This window comes from Bison bison, unplaced genomic scaffold, assembly GCF_000754665.1.
Source record: "Bison bison bison isolate TAMUID 2011002044 unplaced genomic scaffold, Bison_UMD1.0 scf7180017864094, whole genome shotgun sequence".
Classification (NCBI taxonomy): Eukaryota; Metazoa; Chordata; class Mammalia; order Artiodactyla; family Bovidae; genus Bison; species Bison bison.
The window spans coordinates 3,009,475-3,019,317 of NW_011494666.1; positions in this window are offsets into that span (position 1 = coordinate 3,009,475).

A 9,843-nucleotide genomic window follows, 5' to 3' on the forward strand; every position below is an offset into this window, starting at 1 on the left:
CAAGAGGCAGGTCAGGTGGTCTTGTACTCCCATTTCTCGAAGAATTTTCCACAGTTTATTGTGATCCACACAGTCAAAGGCTTTTGCATAGTCAATAAAGCAGAAATAGATGTTTTTCTGGAACTCTCTTGCTTTTTCTATGTATAACCTAAATCAAATTCCTTATGATTATACAGTGTAAGTGAAAAATAGAGTTAAGGGACTAGATCTGATAGATAGAGTGCCTGATGAACTATGGACAGAGGTTCATGACATTGTTCAGGACACAGGGTTCAAGACCATCCCCAAGAAAAAGAAATGCAAAAGAGCAAAATGGCTGTCTGAGGAGGCCTTACAAAATAGCTATGAAAAGAAAAGAAACAAAAAGCAAAAGACAAAAGGAAATACATACCCATTTGAATGCAGAGTTCCAAAGAATAGCAAGGAGAGATAAGAAAGCCTTCCTCAGAGATCAATGCAAAGTCTTTAACAGAGGAAAATAATGGAATGGGAAAGACTAGAGATCTCTTCAAGAAAATTAGAGATACCAAGGGAAAATTTCATGCAAAGATGGGCTCAATAAAGAACAGAAATGGTATGAACCTAATAGAAGCAGAAGAGGTGGCAAGAATACACAGAAGAACTATACAAAAAAGATCTTCACGACCCATATAATTATGATGGTATGATCACTTACCTAGAGCCAAATATCCTGGATTGTGAAGTCAAGTGGGCCTTAGGAAGCATCACTACAAACAAAGCAAGTGGAAGTGATGGAATTCCAGTTGAGCTATTTCATAACCTAAAAGATGATGCTGTAAAAGTGCTGCAATCAATATGCCAGAAAATTAGGAAAACTCAGCAGTGGCCACAGGAGAGGAAAAGGTCAGTTTTCATTCCAATCCCAAAGAAAGGCAATGCCAAAGAATGCTCAAACTACTGCACAATTGCACTCATCTTACATGTTAGCAGGGTAATGCTCAAAATTCTCCAATCCAGTCTTCAGCGATATGTGAACAGTGAAATTCCAAATGTTCAAGCTGGTTTTAGCAAAGGCAGAGGAACAAGAGATCAAATTGCCAAAACTTGCTGGATCATCAAAAAAGTGAGAATTCTAGAAAATCATCTATTTCTGCTTTGTTAACTATGCCAAAGCCTTTGACTGTGTGGATCACAATAAACTGTGGAAAATTCTTCAAGAAATGGGAGTACCAGACCACCTGACCTTCCTTTTGAGGATTCTGTATGCAGGTCAGGAAGTAACAGTTAGAATTTGACATGGAACAACATACTGGTTCCAAATACGAAAAGGAGTACATCCCTGGAAGAAGCACAAGCTGGAATCAAGATTGCCGGGAGAAATACAATAACCTCAGATATGCAGATGACACCACCCTTATGGCAGAAAGTGAAGAAGAACTAAAGAGCCCCTTGATGAAAGTGAAAGAGGAGAGTGAAAATGTTGGCTTAAATCTCAACATTCAGAAAACAAAGGTCATGGTATCTGGTCCCATCACTTCTTGGCAAATAAATGGGGAAACAGTGGGTGACTTCATTTTGGGGGGCTCCAAAATCACTGCAGATGGTGACTGCAGCCATGAAATTAAAAGACACTTACTCCTTGGAAGGAATGTTATGACCAACCTAGACAGCATATTAAAAAGCAGAGACATTACTTTGCCAACAAAGGTCCATCTAGTCAAGGCTATGGTTTTTCCTGTGGTCGTGTATAGATGTGAGAGTTGGACTGTAAAGAAAGCTGAGCATGGAACAATTGATGCTTTTTAACTGTGGTGTTGGAGAAGACTTTTGAGAGTCCCTTGGACTACAAGGAGATCCACCCAGTCCATCCTAAGGGAAATCAATCCTGGGTGTTCACTGGAAGGACTTTTTTTTTTTTTTTAAGGCCTAATATTTTTATTTATTTATTTTTAAATTTTATTTTATTTTTAAACTTTACAATATTGTATTGGTTTTGCCAAATATTGAAATGAATCCACCACAGGTATACGTGTGTTCCCCATCCTGAACCCTCCTCCCTTCTCCCTCCCCATACCATCCCTCTGGGTCGTCCCAGTGCACCAGCCCCAAGCATCCAGTATCGTGTATCAAACCTGGACTGGCGACTCGTTTCATACATCGTATTATACATGTTTCAATGTCATTCTCCCAGATCTTCCCACCCTCTTCCTCTCCCATAGAGTCTATAAGACTGTTCTATACATCAGTGTCTCTTTTGCTGTCTCGTATACAGGGTTATTGTTACCATCTTTCTTTAGCTGAAACTCCAATACTTTCTCCACCTAATGTGAAGAACTGACTCATTGGAAAAACCCTGATGCTGGGAAAAATTGAGGGCAGGAGGAGAAGGCGATGACAGAGGATGAGATGGTTGGATGGCATCACCGACTCAATGGACATGAGTTTGGGTAGATTCCAGGAGTTGGTGATGGACAGGGAAGCCTGGTGTGCTGCAGTTCATGGGGTCACAAAGAGTCAGACACGACTGAGTGACTGAACTGAACTAAACAGCACAATTCAGAGATGACAAACTGGTGACTTCAGATTAAAGTTGGGGAACTGATGATTTTGAAACCATTACCCAGGTACCTAATGAGTAGTCAGTATGTGACATCAAATAAGATTTCTGTGCTAAAAATAAAGGAGGTACTTTTATTCATTTGTTGAGATAAACCCTAAGTAAACAAGGTGATAGTTGTACCATAAAAATGCTGAGAAGAAGTGATGCTTTTAAACTGTGGTGCTGGAGAAGACTCTTGAGAGCTCCTTGGATAGCAAGGAGTATAAATCAGTCAATTCTAAAGGAAATTATCCCTGAATATTCGTTGAAAGAATTGATGCTGAAGCTCCAATACTTAGGCCATCTGATGCAAAATCCTGAATCATTGGAAAAGCCCTTGATGCTGAGAAAGATGGATGGCAGGAAGGGAAAGGGGAAACAGAAAATGAGATGGTTGGATGACATCACTGACTCAAGGTACATGAGTTTGAGCAAACTGCAGGAGATAACGAATGATAGGAAGCCTGGTGTGCTATAGTCTATAGGGTCACAAAGAGCCTGACACAACTTAGCAACTGAACAACAGCAATTCTAAGTAGCACAAAGATGAATAATCACTGTCCTTTATATAATAAACTTAAATTTTAACAGAAATGTATATATATATAATTATCTATTTTATCTATCATGTGTTAACTTTAGTGCTTTATTCTGCTTTAAGCATACAACTGAATGGCACTTAAGTCTACCTTCCAAAACAAAAACTAACTCCCAGATTCCTGGATGTCCTTCTAGTCTCTTAACTTCAGCATTAAAGAATCTACACTCATTATCATCTGAACTCAATTTGTTTTCCCTATTTTCTTGAAGAATCAGCAGTCTTCCTGTTCACCCAGTTTTATTACCTGATTGAACTTTTAGACTTTGTCTATCTTCATTCATTCTAAGTCAACCAAAAATCACTTTAAGTTTCATTTCAAAATTATCTTTTAAGCAAATATGTTTTTGCTATTTCCACCACCAACCAATAAATAGATTCTTGTTCTCATTACTTCTCAATATAATTATTATACCCACTGCCTCTAAATGGTAAGCTCAACATCGCCAATTATTACACTCTCAGAAAAAGTTTTAGTATTTAACTAAATGCAGATTGAACCCATATCATTATGTCTGTGTTTCAAAACTCTACACAATATAAGAGTACTATAATTATTAACTAAGTATGTAATCAAAGTCGCTTAGTCGTGTCCAACTCTTGCAACCCTATGGACTGTAGCCTACCAGGCTCCAACCATGGGATTTTCCAGGCAAGAGTACTGGAGTGGGTTGCCATTTCCTTTTCCAGAGGATCTTCCCCACCCAGGGATCGAACCTGGGTCTCCCAAATTGTAGGCAGACACTTAACCGTGTGAGCCACCAGGGAAGCAATTATTAAAGCAGGGTTCAAATCCACTGTTTACTGTATACTAAGTAACATGGCAAATATTTTCCCAGGCTTTTATGTGTGAACTTTGTGCAATTTCACAATATATATATATATTTTTTTTTAATGCAAAAGCAAAGGCTCCTTAGAAGTAGTTTACCAGAGGAATTAATGGTTTCTAAAATGTGTTTCTTAATTACTGTTTAATGAGGACCTCGTATGTGACAAGTCTATCTAAATTGTGTAGACACAAGAGTCAACATATCAGACTAAAATTCCTCCCTCAGGGATCTTATATTTAAGTTGAAGAAAGCAGAAGGTAAACAAAGGACTAAGGAAATGTGTATTATGTCATCTGTTGATAAGAAAAAGTAATGGAGAAAAGATACAGTAAATGTCAGGGCTGTGGGGAGGGACTTTGAAGAGAGGGATTCGTACTTTGAGAAAAGGAAACCAGGAAAGGGATCAGTAAGAAAACAGCCTATACCCTGATACTGGGAGAGACTGGGGACAGGAGGAGAAGGGGACGACAGAGGATGAGATGGCTGTATGGCATCACTGACTCAATGGACATGAGTTTGGGTAAACTCTGGGAGTTGGTGATGGACAGGGAAGCCTGGCATGCTGCGATTCATGGGGTCGCAAAGAGTCGGACACGACTGAGCAACTAAGGTGAACTGATGATGATTTGAGAAGATAAGAAACCAGTATGTGGATATGTGTGGGAAAAGCATGAGAAACACCAGTTCCCCGGGTTGGCAGTGTGGTTGGGAATAAAAGGAAACCATGGAGACAAGCTAAAACTGGAAAAACTGCAATAAACGTGAAACAAAAAGGAAATGAATTTAGAAATGCGAGCAAAAGGCTCAGAATCTCCTCCAAACATGCACTTCTGCTCCTGAAATATTCCCTATGAAAAGGATCTTTTCAGAAAAGAGAGAAATAAGTATCATCTATTATTAACATGTATTATATATCATGTATATTAACACATACATGCAGAATGTAGACACATGGTACAGATGAACCTATTTGTAGGACAGGAATAGATATGCAGATGTAGAGAGTGGACATCTGGACACTGGGGAGGGGTGGGATGAATTGGGAGATTAGAATTGACATATATATATATGTGTATATATATATACACATTGCGGTTGCTGCTGCTAAGTCTCTTCAGTCGTGTCCAACTCTTTGCAACCCCATGGACTGCAGCCTACCAGGCTCCTCCATCCATGGGATTTTCCAGGCAAGAGTAATGAAGTGGGGTGCCATCGCCTTCTCCGATATATACACTACCACCAGGGACAGGGGAGCCTGGTGGGGGGCCATCTATGGGGTCATACAGAGTCAGACACGACTGAAGTGACTTAGCATGTGCAAAATAAATAACCACTGGGAAGTTGCTGTATACCATAGAGAGTTCACCTCTGCACTCTGTGATGACCTAGAGGGGTGGGATAGGGACAGTGGCAAGGAGGTTCAAGAGAAAGGAGATACATATTTATATATATACATATATACATACACATATAGCTGACATGTTGTACAGAAGAAATTAACACAATATTTGTAAAGCAACTATACTGTCCCCAAAACAGACCTTTTAACACTTTTATTCTTTTGAAATTCTAGATGTTCTTCAAGTTTTCAAATGTTCTTTTTTCTGATAATCTTGTCCAGGTGATGGTTTTGTTGTTACTGTTCAGTCGCTCAGTCATGTCCAACTCTTCGCAATCCCATTGACTGCAGCAAGCCAGGCCTACCTGTCCTTCACCATTTCCTGGAGTTTGCTCAAACTCATGTCGATTGAGTCAGTGATAACATCCAACCATATCATCCTCTGTCATCCCCTTCTTCTCCTGCCTTCAATCTTTCCAAGCATCAGAGTCTTTTCCATTGAGTCTGCCCTTTGCCTCAGGTGGCCAAAGTATTGGAGCTTCAGTTTCAGCATCAGTCCTTCCAATAAACATTCACTGTTGATTTCCTTTAGGATTGACTGGTTTGATCTCCTTGCTGTCCAAGGGACTCTCAAGAGTCTTCTCCAACACAAAAGTATGAAAGCTACTCATTGACAATATCCTGATGATTTGATTGTACTTTTTATATGTCTCAGTAAAGTCTGGCTATAGCTAGGTAACTATCTCACCTGATGGACTCCTTCACGAAGGTACAAACTGAACTGTATCATTTTTCATTTAAAACTTATTAGAACACAAAAAAACTCTTCATATATGGAGCTATGCTTTTATATATACATGCATCTAACTAACCAAGATTCCATTTTAGTATCTTACACTACAGCATAATTATTTTACTATAATCAGAATAATTATTTTCTTTTATCACAGCATGTTAAAATTCTAGTTAATTATGCTCAAACATGTTTAGTGGAGACCATCAAAGTGAAAAATATAAACAGAAAGGTTTTCTTCAGGCTATAAATAAGAACTAATGAAGTGATTCTACTTCACTGATTTTTGTCCAAACAAAGTAATTATAGTTGTCTTTCTTTTATTCATTTTGTATTGAGAAACTGTTGCAAAGAAAAGGGAATTTCATGATATCAAAATAAAACAGGTTTGTGGAAAATTTTGTCTCAGTCTACACATCACTTTTCTCCTTATTGTAAAGTCCCACCTGGATTTAGAGCAAGACCCGCAAGTGAGACTAAAGTTCCACTGGCTTCATTTTTCCCACAAAAATCTTTCAATAAAGAAAATCTTTGATCAACCTGCAAGGATATTACTATTTCTCTGAAGGATGGGAAAGGATAAAAACAAAATTCATCAAAGAAGAATGGCCAGCAGGGAAGTTCCCTCTTACACACCCCTGTCACATTCACAAACACATAGAATTGATCTAAAGGTTTTCATGGCCACATTACAGGTTGAGTGTAAAATCTTCTTTGGCCTAGAAAATATATACAAGTAATTCCTTATGATACTGGTCAAAGCTTAATTTTTCATAATTAGCTTTTTTTTATAAAAGAGAAGATTTCATCTATGATCAAGTCATGTGATCAGCAAAATATTATCCCATGAATTATAATCCTTAAATGACATGACAGGAACCATCTAGTGAATTATTGTGTTAACAAGATTAAGATGACATTCCCTTTAATATATAATAAACCCCATAGAAGAGATTCAAAAACAAACAAACAAACAATTTTCTTCTAACTCTTCTTAATTTTTAAAATATGTTATCATGATTTTCCAGAAATTTATTCAAGCACATACATAAATATATTGCTTTCTGTCCTGTAAAATCAATTACTCGCAGCTTTTAAGAAACACTCTTTTCCTGAAGTGAGCAGTTTACTCCATTAGCTTGCTGTGGGCATTAGATATCATAGCAATTACAGAAAGATGATTCAATGAATATTAATTGGTAAGAAAAATCAATGAGGCTTGGCATTGCCTCTTTATGTAAAGACTATGGTTTCCCTTATAGCATTATTATGACCATTATTTGATAATCCTTGCTGTGAATTCTGATTGATTTCTAAAATCTAGAACATAGCATCATTTACTTGGATTCTGTACAGCTTGGCATAAAAGGAATGAGTCTACTGTTGTGTTCCCTAGAGCCTCCTTCAGATTTTTTATTATAAGAGCAGACTGTGTCATCTATACAATAAGAAAAAGAAGAGATTTCATTACAGATCTATTGGGTGCCAGTTCTTAGCTTTATTTTGGAAATGTTTTCCGGGAAGCATAATCACTATGAATGTTCTGAATAAAGAATTGCAGGAGGTCAATCACACACACTTGGAGGAGGGGATGGGAAGATAAGGTCTGGAAAGTAAAGCTAAAGGATCAAAGAAAAGTTACTCATCAATGTTTTGGAAGTAAGTTTAAGCTTTCTGGCTGGTCCAGAGACCCCAGAGGCACTACAAAGGAGAGCCAGTGGGAGCTGTGCCTCTGCACCCCTTGGTGGGCCTGGGTCCCTTGTTGGTCATAAGGGCCCTGGGGGAAAGGGGCTGGACAACTGATAGGAGGAAGTTATGACAAGCTGGAATCCACCAAGACCTCTGCATCTGGCTCTCATCTCATGTAACTGTGAAACCTTCATAAAATGGCTCCTGTTTTACTCCAACTTCCCAAACTCATGATGATGTCTCTTAGATCATCTCTAACTCAGAGGCATACAGAGAAGTGGACAGGGTGAAACGCAGCTCCAGGTTAGACAGATGAGTGACTATCCAAAATCACCACATGAAGCAGTATCAGCTTTCTACTCTCCTAGTGAAGTCTTGTAAATATGTGTTCCAATGTGTAAATGTGCTTTTCAATGGCTAAATTTTTAAATAGAAAATGTGCATGTATATGTGCATATAAATATATATATGTGAAAAAACATGAGAAGTAATTAAATTAACAGAGAAATATAAAGGAATAAGAGAGAAAAAGATGAGATTCTGTTTTTAATAAAAGAAATTTAATGATTTTTCAATGGGCAATGACTATTTGAAAAGAGATTAAAATATTTTATAAAAATACAATATTATGAGGACTTAAAAATAAATATGTGGGGTGGTAAAAATAAAAATTTGATAAAAGAAAGATAAAAGCAGGAAGGAAAGGCAGGAGGTAGGGAGAGAGTGAGATAAAAAGCAAATGAACAAAAAGTGCAACAAGGAAGAATAAAACAAAGAAGGTAAGAAAGAAGTAACAGAAAAATAAAGGAAAGTAAGAAGAGGAAAAGAAAAACAGTTATAGTCATACAGTGACTAAAGAAGGAAAAATATTGGGAAATAGTGTGAAAAAGCAAGGATAAATTATTAATTTACATTTACAGAGAAAATGCAGATTAAAATACATAAACGATTTACAGTGTGACTTAAATTTTAAAGAATTGAAAATATATACATTTTATTTTCTGCAATGCTATAGAAAAAAAAATTAAACACTTTATTTCATAGATTGAAAGCATTCTCCAGGCCAGAATACTGGAGTGTGTAGCCTTCCCCTCTCAAGGGGATCTTCCCAACCCAGGGATCAAACACAGGTCTCCCACACTGTAGGCAGATTCTTTACCAGCTGAACCACAAGAGAAACCCATATAGAAAATTAGAGCAGACCAATGTAGCTTTTCCGAAATTACTGCAGATGGTGATTGCAACCAAGAAATTAAAAGATGCATACTTCTTGGAAGGAAAGTTATAACCAACATAGTTCAATTCAGTTCAGTCACTCAGTCATGTCCGACTCTTTGCGACCCCATGAATTGCAGCATGCCAGACCTCCCTGTTCATCACCAACTACCGGAGTTCACTCAAACTCACGTCCATCGAGTTGGTGATGCCATCCAGCCATCTCATCCTCTGTCTCCTCTGTCCTCATCCCCTTTCTCCTCCAGCCCCCAATCCCTCCCAGCATCAGAGTCTTTTCCAATGAATCAACTCTTCGCACAAGGTGGCCAAATATTGGAGTTTCAGCTTTAGCATCAATCCTTCCAAAGAACACCAAGGACTGATCTCCTTTAAAATGGACTGGTTGGATCTCCTTGCAGTCCAAAGGACTCTCAAGAACCTTCTCCAAAAACACAGTATGAAAGCATCAATTATTCGGCACTCAGCTTTCTTCACAGTCCAACTCTCACATCCATACGTGACTACTGGAAAAACCATAGCCTTGGCTAGATGGACCTTTGTTGGCAAAGTAATGTCTATGCTTTTTAATATGCTGCCTAGGTTGGTCATAACTTTCCTTCCAAGGAGTAAGTGTCTTTCAATTTCATGGCTGCAGTCACCATCTGCAGTGATTTTGGAGCCCCCAAAAAATAAAGTCTGACACTGTTTCCACTGTTCCCCATCTATTTCCCATGAAGTGATGGGACCAGATGCCATGATCTTAGTTTCTGAATGTTGAAGCTTTAAGCCAACTTTTTCACTCTCCTCTTCACTTTCATC